This window comes from Giraffa tippelskirchi, chromosome 10 (assembly GCF_054371585.1).
Source record: "Giraffa tippelskirchi isolate mGirTip1 chromosome 10, T2T-mGirTip1v1.2.pri, whole genome shotgun sequence".
Lineage (NCBI taxonomy): Eukaryota > Metazoa > Chordata > Mammalia > Artiodactyla > Giraffidae > Giraffa > Giraffa tippelskirchi.
Genome location: NC_137284.1, coordinates 112,760,490 through 112,778,812, shown reverse-complemented (window position 1 = coordinate 112,778,812; position 18,323 = coordinate 112,760,490). Strand labels below are relative to the sequence as shown.

At 40.5% G+C, this 18,323-nt stretch overlaps 1 protein-coding gene and 2 pseudogenes across 37 annotated transcripts in view; 2 read left to right on the top strand and 1 right to left on the bottom strand.

Annotated features, from left to right (window-relative positions):
* CREB5 (cAMP responsive element binding protein 5) overlaps positions 1-18,323 on the top strand; it is a 463,299-nt gene that overhangs the window by 253,574 nt on the left and 191,402 nt on the right. The gene's annotated exons all lie outside the window — the stretch shown is intronic.
* On the bottom strand, positions 6,139-7,460 carry LOC145523936 (small ribosomal subunit protein uS5 pseudogene; annotated as a pseudogene).
* LOC145523838 (small ribosomal subunit protein uS8 pseudogene) lies at positions 7,478-7,828 on the top strand (annotated as a pseudogene).

Here is an 18,323-nt window from a genome sequence, read left to right as displayed (position 1 = left end):
TGCCATCAGGTCTTAAGTTTTGTCCTTTCAGGCCTGGAACCCATCTTTTCTAGTACATGTTTAAGACTGTAGCAGTGTGTCCTATTTGTTCACCTTGGGCTTCTTTTTGTGTCCCACTCTGCCAGCTGGGTGATCAAGGGGAGCTGGCAGCAGGAGAGGGGCCAGAGGGAAGGTGGTGAAAGGAGTGCTCAGAGCTATCTGGCTTTGGGTTTTTCCAGAAGTTGATAGCATTCGGCTTAGTGACCACAATTCAATTATAAGCACCGCACAGCCATCCTGAGTGACTATATTCTTGCCAAAAACTGCTGTGTAAAGGCGGCTGCATTTTTGTTAGCCTTGCCTGATGGATTTTTAAGTATATTAACCACATACATTTACACAAAAGGGAAAATTTACTACTTAAACAGAGGGACCTAAATCCCCTAGGCTAAATAAACCCAATGAAAACACAAGAACTGCATTTACAGGCCTCCCAAAGATAAGAATTCAACCTTTAAAAAGGTTCCTTCAAATGAAAAATGGATGGCGGAGCTGCTAATGGCCCAGTAACCTAGGAATGTAACTCTTCCCTAATGTGCAAGACCTTCGGATCAATTCCAGCTTCTCGGGGTAGAGGATTTTCACCCCAGGCTTCTGCATGGGGTCTGGGCCCAGAAGGTCCCGTTGTGGCCTTAGAGATTTAACGACCACCTTGGAAGACAGACTGTCTTGGCAGTTTTTTTTTGTTGTGTCTGTTGTGTGTGTGTGTAAACGAGAGAGAGTGTTGCCTGTGTGTGTCAGTCTCTGGGAGGAGAGACAGGGGCCAAGGCTGGGGAGAATGTATATATCCTCAGCTTTTTCCATTTAGACTTTGGTGGGAGACTGAAGGGACCTTAGTCTTCTGAAACTTAGGGGAAGAAAAGTTAGGAAGCTTAGAAATCTCCTAGTCGAGTCACTGCTGCAGGTGTCTTTCTGCAGAAAGAGGTTATTCATTAGGGCCACTGTGAGGCAGTAGGTTTCGCCCAGCACATTCTCAGACTTCCAGTGGGATGGAGGGTCCCTGAAGCTCGTTACCAGTAAATCTTGCCACTACATTAAGGGCAAGTTACAACATGCAGGTGAATTCATGTTTCTGTTGTAAATCATCTGAATATTCTCTTTAAATAAATATGGTGACTGGGGAAAGGGGTCAACTACTAAAGGGGCAAGGGAATTTTTTGAGGTGATGAAGCTCTTGTTTATCTTGGTTGTGGTACTAGTTACATGATTATATGAATTGCAGTATTAAAAAGGGTGAATTTTAGCATCTGTAAATTATAACTCAATACACCTGGCCTCCCTAAAACTACAGATGAATATATAAAGAATGAATATGGATGAATGAGTGAATTTTTTTCACTTGTCTCCTTGCTGCTTTGCCAGCCAGTGAGCCATTTCGACAATGTTTCCCTTTCAAAGGAAGGACACACGTCATCAGCTCCGGCCTGTGATCTCATGATACCAGTAAAGCTGTTGCAGAAAAAGCAAAGATGGTGTGTGTTTCCTTCTGGGGCAGATGACTTAACCTTCCAGGTAGCAATGCCCTTGTATGGTTAGCACAGGTAGGGAAATACCTAGCTTCATGCTGACTCACCAGGTAAAAAATCATTTCTCTGGATGAGTCAGAATCACAAATGTGTCCTGAACAGTCTCACATGTCCTGCATTGTGAAAGGCTGAAAACACCAATGAGGGCAGACACTTGCAGGTCTCACTGGCCCTATATGGACATCAGCCTCAGTCTGCCACACTCCCAGTTCCCGGCATAGTCCTGTTGAAGTCAAGCCCTCTAGCTCACTCAATCACATACCCAGTTAGGTACAGGAGAAACTGATTCAAATGTATGCATTACTAATGTTGTTTATTTAGTTGTAGGTAAACCTAGTAATGGTAGAATAAATGTTTCAATGTTAAGTATATTTCTGTACATATTTCTGAAGAGTAGGGGTGTGTCTGTGTGTATATAAGGATACAGAGTTAAAACAGACTTGGGCAATGTAAAATACCACAGAAAAAAGGGGTTTCCAAGGAAAACATGGGGAAATGCTGTAGGAGAATCTAACGCATGCTATAGCTTTTAAAAGGAAACATTAATAGTGAAACATGCCCTCCAAGGGCAAGTTAGTAATAAATTTCATGTCAGAAATTACCTGTCAGTAGGATTATGTTAAATAATGTTGAATTGTTATTAGTCGGAGGGGAAAGAGTGGAGTAACTTTCTCAAAAGTGTTCAAAGAGTGTCATGTTTCACACACAAATCCCATTATTGTTTAACAGGATTTTTGTGCTTAACCCTTCTCAAAGATGTATTGAAAATTTTGACCATTTTAGTTCATACTCCAAATGCAGTCATTAAGGAAAAGAAGCCAAACTCTCTTTGTAGGAATTTGGAATTACCCAGAGGACTAGTGTATCTGATTAGACATCCATTATAGAGTGTCCCAATTGATAAATGTCTGCCTGCTTACTGGAGCCACGAAGAAAAATGTCTTCACTTCTTTGCCTCAGCAACACAGTAATGAAATAGCAGGGGCCTCCCTGTTTCAACATTTTGAACATTTTGCTTGTTTTGGCCAAATAACTGAAAATGTATTTTCCCCTTGAAGAAAGTCTCATAGCAAATGTGTGAATTTTTAAGGTTCATTGCAATATATTTGGTCTGAAACTGAGTCCACTCGTTGAGCCGGGGCCCAGAACCCTACCCCAGATGCAATGAAGATGGGGACTACTGGGAACAGAGTGGGAAACATAACTAAGGTTTAAATGTGAGCTAACACATTGTCACGGGGCTTTTTCACTAAGGGCTGCTTATGACTCATAGGTGTCAAATCATCAAGTCATTACCCCTAGAATAAAAGATCATTTTGACTTTATGTGAACTGAATGAAGCGTGATTGCTGCATTGGATTTGGGTTTGTGAAAGACAAAGTCAGAGGTAAGCTTTGAGATCCCTCCATACACTTTGATTTCACTACTTGATGACTGATCATTAGCTGTCCTGGGTCCCTTTTGGAAATTGTCATATTTAATGACATATTTGACTTCATGACATTCAAACAAGATCTTGCCAGTGAGTGACTGCCTGAGCACAGTATACATTAGTGGAAATCTTTATTTCTTCAGGTCATCAAATCTCAATATTTGTAAATTACTAAAATAGTAATTTACAAATGGTCTTGAGGGTGGATTAGGGTCATAGATAAATTTTCCAGTGTGCGAGCCACTGCATCCTTTGGGGGCTACTTGGAATCCAGAGGGGCTGATTGCCAGCCTGGAGCATTCTGATCTGCTTCAGGAATGCTGTATTGGAGGTAAGCACAATGACATTTTTTTTAAAAATTTATTTATTTATTTTAATTGGAGGATTACAGTTCACAACACTGTGGTGGCCTCTGCCACACATCTACATGGATCAGCCATGGGTGTACATGCATTCCCCCATCCTGAGCCCTCTTCCCACCTCCCTTCCCACCCAATCCCTCTGGGTTGTCCCAGAGCATCAGCTTTGAGTGACATGCTTCATGCATTGAACTCGCACTGGTCATCTGTTATACATTTGGTAATATACATATTTCAATGCTATTCTCTCAAATCATCCCACATAGTCCAAAAGTCTTCTTTACATCTGTGTCTCTTTTGCTGCCTCACTTATAGGATCATCGTTACCATCTTTCTAAATTCCATATATATGTGTTATTATACTGTATTGGTGTTTCTCCTTCTGACTTACTTCACTCTGTATAATAGGCTCCAATTTCATCCACCTCATTAGAGCTGACTCAAATGCATCCTTTTTTATAGCTGAAAAATATCCCATTGTGTATATGTACCACAACTTCCTTATACATTTGTCTGCCGATGGACATCTAGGTTGCTTCCATGCCCTAGCTATTGTAAACTGTGCTGCAATGAACATTGGGATTCCTGTGTCTCTTTCAGTCTGGTTTCCTCGGTGTGCATGCCCAGCAGTGGGATTTCTGAATCATATGCCAGTTCTATTTCCAGTTTTTTAAGGAATCTCCACACTGTTCTCCATAGTGGCTGTACCAGTTTGCATTCCCACCATCAATGTAGAGGGTTCCCTTTTCTCCACACCCTCTCCAGCATTTATTGTTTGTAGCCTTTTTGATGGCAGCCATTCTGACTGGTGTGAGGTGATACTTCATCGTGGTTTTGATTTGCATTTCTCTGATAATGAGTGAGGTTGAGCATCTTTTCATGTGTTTATTAACCATCTATATGTCTTTGGAGAAATGTCTGTTTAGTTCTTTGGCCCCCAGGAGGATACCACAATGATTCCACTGGAACATTGGCCCACTTTTTTATTAGATTGTTTATTTTTCTGGTATTGAGCTACATGAGCTGCTTGTATATTTTGAACATTAATTCTTTGTCAGTTGCTTCATTTGCTATTATTTTCTCCCATTCTGAAGGCTGCCTTTTCACCTTGCTTATAGTTTCCTTCATTGTGTAAAAGCTTTTAAGTTTAATTAGGTCCCATTTGTTTATTTTTGTTTTTATTTCCATTACTCTGAGAAGAAGGTGGGTCATAGAAGATCTTGCTGTGATTTATGTCAGAGAGTGTTCTGCCTATGTGTTCCTCTAAGAGTTTTATAGTTTCTGATCTTACATTTAGATCTTTAATCCATTTTGAGTTTATTTTCGTGTGTGGTGTTAGAAGATATTCTAGTTTCATTCTTTTACAAGTGGTTGACCAGTTTTCCCAGTACCACTTGTTAAAGATTGTCTTTTCTCCATTGTATATTTTTTCCTTCTTTGTCAAAGATAAGGTGTCCATAGGTGCATGGATTTATCTCCGGGCTTTCCATTTTGTTCCACTGATCATACTGTCTTGATGACTATCACTTTGTAGTATAGTCTGAAGTCAGGAAAGTTGATTCCTCCAGTTCCAGTCTTCTTTCTCAAGATTGCTTTGGCTATTCAAGGTTTTTTTGTGTTTCCATACAAACTGTGAAATTATTTGTTCTAGTTCTGTGAAAAATACCATTGGTAGCTTGATAGGGATTGTGTTGTATCTATAGATTGCTTTGGGTAGTATGGCATTCATTTGTGTTGTCCATTTGAGATTTGATCTTGCAGTTATGGAATAGTTTCTTAATTACATTGCAAAATATATAACTTATTAATATCCTATTGTGAGTTAGTTGTAACAGAGGCTAGGCTGCTGTCATCACCCACAACATATATGGTGAGATCAAGACCTAGTCAGTGAGACCATGCCTTTTTCATGAGATACCGCCTTCACCACCAGCAGGCTGCCTGTCCTGGTCTAGTCAAGCTTCAGTCAAAACAGATTGGATACTCTTGTTATAACTTCTGAGAGATTCCTCATGCTTCAGTCATAATGAGAAACCCATCCATTTCCAAAAACTTCTTACCTTCATGTGAAATCTGTTCCTTCCATTCCTGACCTAAAACTCTCTCTCTCTCTCTTTTTTTTTCTTAACAATTAGGAAGAACTACCTTTTCTTCTAATTGTAAACAAAACTTCTTAAATATTTTAATCGCAAACAATTTCAGACATTATAGAAGTACAAAAGTCATGATAATTACCCAACATGGACCTACCACACAATTTAAACAGTTATCAGCCCATAACCGGTCACAATTCATCGGTGTATCTACCCATTTCCAACCATTCCCAAGATTATTAGAAGCAATATCCTATATACCATAGCATTTTATCCATAAGTATTTGGAATATAAGTATGAAAGACAAGATCATTAAAGTTTTTTAAAGAGAAATAACCATGATACAAGGCTTCCCAGGTGATGCTAATGATAAACAAATAAAAAATAACCTGTCTGCCAATGCAGGAGATGCGGGTTCAATCCCTGGGTCAAGAAGATCTCTGGAGGAGGGCATGGCAACCCACTCCAGTATTCTTGCCTGGAGAATCCCATGGACAGAGGAGCCTGGCGAGCTATAGTGCAGGGGGTCACAAAGAGTCAGACACGACTGAAGCAACTGGGCACAGAACAGCACACAACCATGATACCATACTTTCACCTAAAAATTTACCCATAGTTTAGTATTTTTAAACGTCTTTCAGACTTCCTTATTTGTTCCATAGGATTTTTGCCCTTTATTTTTTATTAATTAATTCACTTTATATTTCTTATCTATAATTGCAACAGTGGTGGCCATAGATGGAACCTGAGTTCTCTGCAGGGAAGCTCTGGTGTGAATCTATAGGAGATGGCCATTGGATTCCTGACAAGGAGGCTTGGTGATCACAGTCTCCTTTCAGAGGTCAGGGAGAGGGAATTGTAAGTCTTGGAGATGGCATCATAGTGGTCAAGATTGGCAGTGCAGCCCCCAGCCGAGGTGTGGCAGTCATCCATACTGGCCATCAGTAGTGACTTCTTGAGTGCAGAGGCCAAGATGATGCCAGTGTCTCTGGGGTGGAAAGAGACACTCACCATGGAGGTGGGCATCTTGCAGGGACAGTGTGGTACTTGCCTGTCTTGTTCTTCCAGGAGCATTGCCACACTGGGATAATGGAAAGCTTAAGCAGGATGATGGCCCCTAGGATGGCCATGATGACTTCTTTGGAGGACTTAACACTCAGACTGACATGGCCATTATAGTCCAGATGGCAACAGATACCTTGAACCTGGTCCAATGGCTAGCATAGATCTGCTTTTGTGTGGATATTATCTTCAACACCTTATCCTTGAGGCACATCCCCAGGAGAAAGGTGGTGATTTCAGATTCTGTGATGGGCATGGAGAAGAGAGAAATCTCCTCCAGGGATTTGGTCTTCCTGTCCTTGACCAGGAGCCCAGCTTGGCCTTGATTTCTCCACCTCAGTGATGTGGACTGGGCTGCTGCTTCCCATGCCAGGGCCCCAGGAGCTCCAGTATGTCTGTTGCGTTTGGTGTTTTCCCAGATAAGTGCACTTTATTTTAATTGGGACTGAAATACTCTCTATACATTGAAATTGGTTGACATGTCTTTCATAATGCTTTTATATCACATTCTGCTCCCTCCCCCTCCTTTTTTTGTTTTGCCTTGAAATTTATTTGCCAAAGAATTTGTAGAGTTTTGCAGACTGTGAATATTGTTGATTCCATTCCTATGCTTTCAGTTTAACAAGTTCCTTGTTTCTTATATTTCCCATAAATTGGTGATTTAGACTTTCTCGGCTTGATTTAGCATCAAGTTCATTTTTTTGGAAAGAGTACTTCATAGACAACGTGGAGTACTTCTGTCAGAAGCACCAAATTCTTTAGGAATCTGACAGTCATTGACAGTCCTTGCCTAGATCCATTACTTTGGAAATTGCAAAATAGTAAAGTACAGTTCTATCATCTCTGCTTCATTTTTTTAGCTGGAATACATCTGTAAGGAAGACCTACCTTCAACTATGTGACTACCTTGAAGCCCAGTTCAAAACTTCCTTTAGCTCTTTCCGCCATCTTTCCTTGCTGCCATTATGGTGCACATGAATGTCCTGGCTGATGCTCTCAAGAATATCCACAATCCTGGAAAGAGAGGCAAATGCCAGTTGCTTATTAAGCCATGCTCCAAAGTCATCATCAGGTTTGTAACTATGATAATGAAGCATGGTTGCACTGGTGAATTTGGTATTATTGATCATCACATGGCTAGGAAAATTGTGAACCTCACTGGCAGGCTAAATAAGTGTGGAGTGATTAACCCCAGATTTGATGTGCAATTCAATGATACAGAAAAATGGCAGAATAGCCTGCTCCCATCCCTTCAGTTTGGTTGCATTGTACTGACAACCTCAGCTGGCATCAGGGCCCATGAAGAAGCAAGATGAAACACACAGAAGGGAAAATCCTTGGATTCTTTTTCTAGGAATGTAATATGTACAAATAAATTGTTTCAGAGGACAGAGGCAATACAATAGCAATAAGAAAAACTTCCTATAGCCTATGGCTCATTTGTTTTAGGGACAGAGAGATGTCCTTTTATCCAGTAAGTATCCAGAAACAACACTTCACCCATAAAAGGAGATAGCATGTAGCAGGAAAAACCAAGCCAGGGGCTCAGGAGTCATGGCTCTATCTCTGAGATCTGTATTGATGTTGGACAAACTATGTCATTTCTTAGAGCTGGAGGTTCCAAGCCCCTACCTATACTTCAACCAGAGAAGCAGTTTTTCCCTAATTTCATTTGAACAAATCAGACCATGACTTTTAAAATAATTATATCAATAATTTTTGAAATATAGTTGATTTATAATGTCATGTTAATTTCTACTGTACAGCAAAATGATTCAGAATGTATATGCTTTCTTTTTCATATTCTTTTCCAGTGTGGTTTATCACAGGATATTAAAAATAGTTCCCTGTGCTATATAGGAAGACTTTATTGTTTATCCATGTATGTCTGTGAGTCTGTTTCTGTTTCATAGATAAGTTCATTTGTGAGGCCATGGCTTTCTATCACTAAAGTCTCTTTCAGTGAAGACATTTTTTGATTTTAATTTAGGATAAAACAAAATCTATAAGTCCACAACAGGATATTTAGGAGCCAAGGACCAAGAAGAGCTAAGTATTATTTCTAAGAATGTGTTATTTCATTTATTCATCCATTAATTCAGTAGTTCATTTATATTTTTAGTCTTGAAACAGGGCTTTATGCTATCTAAGTCTCTTTAACATCTAAAGCTTGAAAATGGGTATTGTGAGCAGTAGCCTTTAGGGGATTTCCTGGGGGTACTATCCTTGAAGCCTCAGCCTGAGGATCAGAGAGTTGAGGAAAGGATGCTGGGATTCTTGGAAGTCTTTATTGATATCATCCATAAGAATGAGTCCATGTACTTGACAGCTGAGTTTGGAATTTTCCTCATGGAAAGACTCCATGGAGGAGTCAGTGTAGCGGGTATTTAACAATATTCCTAAGAGGGAAAGCAATTTAGAAGAACATCTGAAGAACTCTCACTAACTGTTTACGTGATCAAGTTAATCTCAAATCATAGAGAAAAGATATGATCAATGATCCTACTCCCAAACTCCTCATCCAGCTGTCCTTCAGTTCTTTGTGAAGAGAACTCTCATCCACACAGCTAATGAATGAATATAGATTACAAGCATTAAGTCTGGTTTTAGCGCAGTCCCAGGTTCTAGGTAGGAAATATAGACTCTGCTTTCTCACTAGTGCCCCTGAAATTGTGCTCTGGGTATGTGTGTTCAAAGTGGTTCAGGTTGATGGGGACTTCCCTGAAGGTTCAGTGGTAGAGACTCCACACTTCCACCGCAGGAGACACCAGTATGATCCCTGTTTGGGAACTAGGATCCCTCACGCTGTGCATGGCAGCCAAAAAAAGAAAAGCAAAAACAGAAACTCTTTTCTCAATAAAGTGAAGAAAATATTTAAAATAAGCAAAGAAACCAAAATGGCTCATGTCAAGGGCGTGAGGAGAAGGAGGAAAACGGAAAACACAATCCCAGAATCCATCATTGGAATCACACTGGCTTGTGACAGAGGCAGCACAAAAATAAACTCGACAGTTCTCACCTCTGAAACTAGGCGCAATGGGGGCTTCCCTTCCTCACAGTTTCACTCAGTACTTAATCATAGAAGGTGCTGCTGCTTCCCTGGCACTTAATAATTTAATAACGGGAGCAGTTCCTGGCAGGAGATGTTATGAAACAACCTGAAGAGTAAGAGGGGCAAAAAAGAGAGCAGTGCTTCGTTTAACAAATTCAGAGCCTTTCTTGGAGGCCGTGAAGTTCTCAGTTCAAGTTAATTATCACCAACAAATATGTATTTATTCCCTTGATGAATATTTATCAAGTGGCTCCTTTGAGCAGCATGAGGTGTTGCTGTCACCCTGACACGGAGATGACAAGAAGCCGTCTCTTATAAGCAAAAGGCAGAGACGGTTTGCACAACTCATTATGAAATGAGGTAAACTTTGATAGCTCTGTATGAAAGCGGTACAACTGAATGTTTTATGAGGACACAGTAGGAAGAGATTAGTTCTAGGTGGAGGGTGAAAGGCAGCCTAGTAAGGGAGATGGCATTGAGACTGAACATGGAAAACTCGGGAGAATTCTAGCAGGAGAAGGCAGCAGGGAGGAGGCAGGAGGCGTTGAGGACAGAGCATCCACAGTGAGCCGGGGTAAGGTATGGGGGGGAACAGCTTCCCCACTTGGCATCCATGAATTCCTAAAGACGTTTGAGCTTGGAATCCTTGCGTATGCTGCTGGTTGAGACCACGATGCTAAATGAAAAGGAGATGTGCTTTATGTTTCCCTCATTTGTGTCAACTGCACTCCTACTGATCTTGTCAGAAATCACATTCATCTCAGATTCTGAAAAAAAACAAACAAACCTCCATTTCATTCTATTTTTTACTCTGCATCAACACATCTGCTTCTCTGTCATATGCAGCTCTGATTTTAGGACTGGAGTTACCCTAGGCTGCCCTGAGTAGCCACCCACGTGGTGAGCAGTTGTCCTACTTTTCAGGGTTCCAGGCATCCTGTGCCTTTGCCCAGGTAATCCTGCAGAACCGATAGGGCTCTGGGATTCTAGATCTCTACACTGGTACAGCCACTCACAGAGGGGGCAGGCCTCCCACCCCAGCCTCCCACCCCAGCCTCCCCTGAGATGTGGCGACTCACCAGATTGTGGGTAAACACTGCCCCACCCCACTGGCTAAACACTAACTTTATTATTTGATTCCTGCTTCACAAACTACCAATGGGGTTAGGCTAGGGATCACAATGTCAATCACTTTCTCAATTTGAGAAGAAAGGGGAAATTCCTTACAAAAGGAATGCAGGTATAATTCAGACATTATAACTTTCTCTTCAAGACAACAGCAGTCACTCTCTAGATGCACAGAACATTTTATGATTTATCAGGAACTTTCAAAGACAGGATCCAATTTGATTCTTGTTACAGGATTTATCATTATTCTCACTTTATATATAAAGAAATCAAGAGGCCCATTCATTAACATAATAAAAATCGTGGCTCTCATCTGGGCACATCTCCACGTTTTGTTCAAAGCACTTTACATTTAACTCATCGAAGCCCCTGATTGTTCTGCGAGGTAGATGGTTGTTGTCCTCATTTTGCTGCTGAAGGAAACAGGCACAGAGGAGTTCTATAGTTTGGTCAAAGGCCCACAGCTAATAACTGGGAGAAGACTTGCCCAGCGTGGCTCCAAGGGAGCACTAGGTGGCCCATAGCCTGGGTCTGAAAGACAGTGCTTATCCAGATCTCCCACTCACCCAGCCAAGAGAATTCCTGAATATCATGTGTCCCCATGGCAAACATTTCTGCTAGACAAACGCCTTCAAACACCTTCTCTATCCTTGTTGTTCAGCTGCTCAGTTGTGTCTGACTCTTTGCGACCCCATGGACTGCAGCACACCAGGCTATCCTGTCCTTCACCATCTCCCGAGTTTGCTCAAACTCATGTCAAGTGAGTTGGTGATGCCATCCAACCATCTCATCCTCTGTCCTCTTCACCTCCTGCCTTCAATCTTCCCCAGCATCAGGGTCTTTTCCAGTGAGTTGACTGTGCATTAGGTGGCCAAAGTACTTTAACTTGGGTAGATTTTGTTTGTTTGTTTGGCTGTGCTGGGTCTTCATTGCTGTGCGGAAGCTTCTTTAGTTGCAGTGTGCAGGCTTCTCATTATGGTGGCTTCTCTTGTTGCCGAGCATTGTGTCTATAGAGTGTGTGGGCTTCAGTAGTTGCAGCACATGGGCTCAGTAATTGTGGCTCCTGAACTCTAGAGCACAGGCTCAGTAGTTGTGGCTCATGGGCTTAGATGCTTCTCGGCGTGTGGGATCTTCCCGGATCAGGGATCACACCCTTGTCTCCTGCATTGGCAGGTGGATTCTTTACCACTGAGCCACCAGGGAAGGCCCTAACTTGGGTACATTTTGAGATAACTCTAAAGGAGAAAATTGTTTGGTGCCTGCTTATTTTCCCCTGTCATTTGACATTGAGATAGACACCATCATTTCCAGTGAGAAAAACCACACATCTAAGCCCGTTCCTGTTTCTCCAAGATGACAATGAAGCATTCTCTGGGAATAAGAGGATGTTTCCATGTTTTGTGCAGAGCAGAGGCACATGGGGAAACAGCAGTGGACACAGCACTAGAAAACCTGGATTGTGGTCATGGGCTAAAGGTGTGACCTCGGACTAGTTGTACCTCTCTGAGCCTCAACTGTATCAAGTAGTGACTCTTCTGCCTATATCATGTTAAAAAAAAAAAAGAAGATTATAAAAATTAGTATGAAAACTGTAGCATACCATATGAATGTGGTGAGCTGCTATTGTCCTTTACAGTTTCTAGCCATAGTTTGGTTTTTTTTCCCTCAAAGCTTATTCTGCTACTTCAATGCAAGAGATTTTTTTAAAAAAGAGATTCCAAAAGAGTTTGTAAGTTTCTGCACAATTTAGGCATTATTATAATGAAATGAGCTTGACTTATTAAAGATTCTCAAAACAATAACTTTTAGGCTGGTACAATAATTCATCCCCTATGATTTGAGCCAAGGATATATTTAATCTGTATAGAATTGAGAAACAACTTTTGTGATTTTCTCATATATTCTTCTAGAAAATTCAGAGTAAGTCGAACTTTTAAGATTTGAAAAGATTTCAGTTTTGAAAAGATTTGCTTTTGAGTTAAACATATCTTGACGAATGGAAACAATATTGCATGGTAGTGAAGAGTATGTGGGCTTCAGGGAGAAGTAGAACTTATCACTAGTCAGGAGAATTGGGCTTGAGTTCTGGCTCCACCACTTACTGTTCTGAGACCTTGGGCAGATTTTTGAGCTGCACTTGGTCTCTTTTCCTCACCTGGAAAATGGGTACATAATAATAATAATAATAATTAACTAATAGTTGTTTATGAGGATTAAATAAAATAATGTATGTGAGCATTTAGCATGGCAAACGCTCAAAAATTGTTAGCTTTTTCTGAAAAAAATTGCATACTACAGCATTCCCTTCTTTCAGCCTGAATACACCATATTTTCTGTATTCATTTGTCTGTCAGTGGACATTTAGGTTGTTTACACGTCATAGTTACTGTGAATAATGCTTCTATGATTATGGGTGTGCTACTATCTCTTCGAGATCTGAGATCTTGATTCCCATTCTTTTGAATAAATACCAAGCAGTGGAATTCAGGGATCATATGGTAGATAAATGTATAAATGTTCCCGACCCAAGGATCGAACTGCATGTCTTGCGTCATCTGCATTGGTAGGTGGGTTCTTTACCACTGGTGCCACCTGGGAAGACCCAAATATGTGTGTGGGTCTGTATTTTTGAAACTTCTGTACATTTTTAGGACTTCCCTGTAGCTCAAATTGTAAGAATCTGCCTGTAGTGCAGGAGACCCAGGTTCGATCCCTGGTTTGGGAAAATCCTCTGGAGAAGGGAATGGCAATCCACTCCAGTATTCTTGCCTGGAGAATCCCATGGACAGAGGAGCCTGGCAAGCTACAGTCCATGGGCCTGCAAAGAGTTGGACACGACTGAGCAACCAACTACTACTACAACTCTGTACTGTTTTCTATTGAGCTTCACCATTCTGTATCCCCACCAACAATATACAGGTGTCTCAACTTCTCCACAGCCTCGCCAGCACTAGTCTTTGGTTTTTCTTTGATACCAACCATTATGACTGGTGTGAGATGTTAATCCCATTGTGATTTGCATTTCTCTGATGATTAGAGATATTGAGCATTTTTTCATATACATGCTGGCCATAAAGTTATTATGTTAAGTGAAATGAGCCAGTCACAGAAAGACAAATACAACATGATTCTCTTTATATGAAGTGCCTAAGATAGTTGAATTTATCGAATCAGAGTAGAGTGATGGTTGCCAGGAGCTCAGAGGAAAAGGAAATAAGGAGTTAATTACTAGTCAACCAGCATGCAGTGTCAATCAAGCAAGATGAATAAGCTCTAGAGACCTGCTCTACAACATTATACTGATAGTCAACAATAATGTATAAAGTGTAATAATTATATGTAATAAAGTATATAAAATGTAATAATATACTTAAAAGTTTGTTAAGAGGTTCTATCTTCTGTTAAATGTTCTCACAACAAGAAAGTAATTTTTTAAAATTCTAAAGTAAATATGGTCCTGAAAGTTGGGAAGGTCTGACATTGTTTCTAAATTTATGAAAAATTTATAAAAAAAATTTATGTGCCAATATGGCTATTCAGATCATCCTCACAGAACTGGTCAGTTCTTAAGGTCGATATGATATAAGCCTAATAATGCCTTTTTGAATTAGATATAGTATTGGCTCATGACCTTTTGATAATGCTAAAATAAGAGATTCATCAATAAGAAGTAATCGGATAGGAAGAAGAAAAGGCATTAACATGATAAATTATTTTGTACAGATCGATCAATAACAGAACCCTGGTACCTTCCTAGGTAAGCACCCAAACAGTCTTCTGACATCATTTCTAGAATAGGATGGTCTCATTAAACCCCAGATTTGGCTCTCCAGGAAGCTCCTATCTTAAACTAAATCCTACTCAATAATAAATAGATTTTGATTTAATATCCTTGAACTGATGAGTTTGCTTGGATTAGTGTATGATTTAAACAGTAAATAAAAGTTATCTCCATCATACATATAGTTGGAACCGAATCAGTAAAAAACTTAAAATTAATAGCTCAGTGGAGTAGTAAATGCCGTCTCTGATTTATACTCTGTTATTGAAGTAGCAGAAATAGAAGGGAACTTCTCTTTGGAAATGCCCAAAATCACGATTCCTGAACCATGCTAATATTGTTGAGGTCTTTGTTTTGGAGCCATCTATGAGAAAAGCTACCTTGGAAGGAATTTCTTTAATTTCTTCAATGACTAATTTCATTTGGAAGAAGTGGTTTCATTTATACCAAGTGTATTAGTGAACAGTGTCAGAAAAGGATTATACTATTAAAGGGAGCATTTTAGAGCCCACTTTTCCTATGAAGTCACACCCATCAAGATCATGTCTTGATATCTCTAGATTTTCACACAGGCCTGGTACCTAATAAAGATCATGATTGTCTTTATCTTTAGATGATGAAGGTGTTCACAGGGTAAAAGTTTCTAACTACAATTTATATTTCATCTTATGGAGATACTAAGAACCATATGGGCTTCCTTGGTGGCTCAGATAGCAAAGAATCTGCCTGCAATGCAGGAGACAAGGGTTCCATCCCTGGCTTGGGAAGATCCCCTGAAGAAGGGAATAGCAACCCCCTCCAGTATTCTTGCCTAGAAAATCCCGTGGACAGAGGAGCCTGGCGGGCTACAGTCCATGGGGTCACAAAGAGTCAGATATAACTGAGTGATTAACACACACACACACACACACACACGCACACAAACCATACATCTAGAAGATGCCTATACCATTCGCTTTTCCATACCTGGCCCCAGGCTCCTCCCTTCTGACCCCCTTGTTGGCATCCAGAGCCATCATGGTGAAGAGGAAGGAGGCCACAGATTAACCTGCATTTAAGAATATGCCTATCCGGTCAGCCACTTTCGAGTCAAGAGATGTCTGTAAAAGATTGCCTGTCTTCTGCCATAGAAATGCTGTTAACCAAAGAGAGAATCAAATAAAAAAAGAGAAGACTAAATGAAAATCTGTGATCCAGTTGCTTTTGAAGATGAATGAATGCTTGCTGGCATTAACATTTTACAAAACCAATGAGAAGTCCCTAGAATTAATTTTATCTAAAATCTAGTCCCAAATTTGGAATTGAATGCTAATCGAAAAAGTTTTATTAAATCTCTATTTCCAAAATAATTTCAGAATGACGTGGACATTTCCACATGCCTAATATGGCAGCACCTCCCCAGGGCCCTCAAAGCTGAGTGGCCTTGGAATTGTGTAGTGAGACTAGAGCAGCCCCTAGAGATGTCCAGATTAGGGTTAGTCAGAGTCTAATCCAGTCTTGGCTGGCCCTGGAGATTCAGAGGGTTCACAGGGAATCCTGCGTCTCTGGTAGAATAATGTTTGCCTTGTCAGGCAGTGTGTAAAAAACTACTGGCATGCAGGGTTACTGATAAATGCCAAGAGCCAGAAAGTTTGGGTTATGATGGTTATGAACAAAGGAAAGTATTTACAATATCCCTTTTGCCCCAAAATAGATTCTAAACACTCCTCAAGCACAATGGAATGCATCCATTCATTTCTAAATGGGTCGTCTCCTACCCCCATGTTTAGGTCATAGCTATTTCTAGACTTTCATGTGACAAGACCTTCACAGACCAAATTCAGTAGTGTCACCTTCTGAACCAAGTAGCTGCATATGCTGTGGTTTTCCCTTGTTTATTTTGCCTTGTTTTGTTTTACATCGCCTGTATCACTAGTGTCCCAATCAAGGTCAGCAGATTGAATTCAACCCCATTCATTTAAACGAGCGATAAATTCACGCCAGCACCATGATCTCACCCCCCTGAGTAGCAGAATGTGGCCATGCAGTGCTCTGAAGTCAATCTTCCAGACGCAAGTGTTCAGTGTGACCCTGAAACCACACCTGAAAGACAAGATGGCGTCGTCATACTAGCATGCATTCTGACTTCAGCTTCATTTATTAAGGGCAACATGTATCCGGAGGTGAAAGAAAAACTTGAAATGGTTGATGTATTGTTATAATTGAGGAAGTGCCAGTAATTCAGATAAACGATATCAATGGAGAAGATTCATCCAAACACCAGTGTGGAATTTCCTATATTTCCTGCCAATTTGCTATCAAGTAGATGGTTAGGAAGTCTCAGGTGGATGCTAATCACACAAGGGCCAAAAAGAATCTTATTACCAGGGTGGAGGTCAGTGATGAACATTGTGATATGAAGTCATATGCCTTGCAGTGCAGCTCTTTGCAGTGTGCCAGGTTGGAGATCAGTGTGCGGGCAATGTTGAATGTTCCCTGTGAGTGAAACTCTGGGGAACAGAGAGTGGCAAGTTCCTCTTGTCGCCAGGTGAACTCTGATACATATAAACAGATTCTCTCTCTCTCTCTCTCACACACACACACAGCCTTCCTCTCTCCAATTATATATCCCCTTTAAGATGTTCATTACACCAGTCACACAGGAAGGAAAAGAAAACTCTTGCCAACTTGTAGCCATCAGACCTGCCTGTTAGTGCAGCTGTTTACAAGACTATGAAGATGTACTCTAGCAATGAAGGGGCACCCCAAGAGGAAGGAGACTGCACCATCCTATAACAACTAGGGCTGAAGAGAGCAGAATTATAACTGGCATTTCTTAAAATTGTATTATGTCTGCTGAGTGTTTTATATACATTTTCTTAGTTAATTATGATATCAATGTCTTAAGGTAGGGACTGTATTTCCATTTTACAGATGAAGAAACTGAGGCTCAGAGATGTTTAATGACACTTATGGCCACACAAATCCGCTCTAAACCACTGTGCAATGCAAGCCAAAACGGGAGTGTATAGAATGGCAACTTGTTCTTCTGTACCAAATGCAGTCTCTACTTATATATGTATGAATTTGAATGACTGATCATATGTCTAGGCCTGAGCAGGCCCAAGATCCCATACATGGACACTTGCATGCTCTTACACTGCTGGTCCTGTTACCAAATGTTTTGACCTTGTGGTAGCCTCTGGTCATATTCTAATATTTTTAGCCAAAGTTATAATAAAGAAATCTTTCTACTTCAAAATAGCCTTGTAGATCCAACTCTGGACAATCTGAAATGCCACTTCCCTGTTTGGCGAGGGTTAAATGGTTGTCTCAGGCCAGTGTTTAGTTCACATTCTATAAATGGCTCTTACTCCTTGATCTGAGTCACTGTATGTATTACAGCAAAGTCACTTACAAATCAATTTATTTTTAGCATCTTAAAGAAACAGATTCAACAGGGAGTGTTTGTCAGACCACAGGCTAACTCGAAGGAAAACTTATCTTGGTGAGGAACTTTCTTTCTTCTTGATTCCTCTGCCTACAGCTCTCTGCTTGTGCTAGGCCTTTGCATATTGTATTAAATTGTTCTGAATTATTTAAATAGCAGACTGGCAGAACTTTATGCCAATATCTTACATAGTAGAGAAGTTTTGTGGTGTACAAGTGGCAGAGCCTTTTGCATTTTAAGTAAACGAATGTTGGGAAATAAAGAGTACAATTACCTATCTTCCAACTTTGTAATAGAAATTTTCTCTAAGATGAAAACCCAGGAATAAGATTAAGCACAATGATGATAATGATAATGGTGATGATGCTGGTGATGATGATGAGGGTAGTGAGTGATGACGTTGATAAGCACCACAACCAT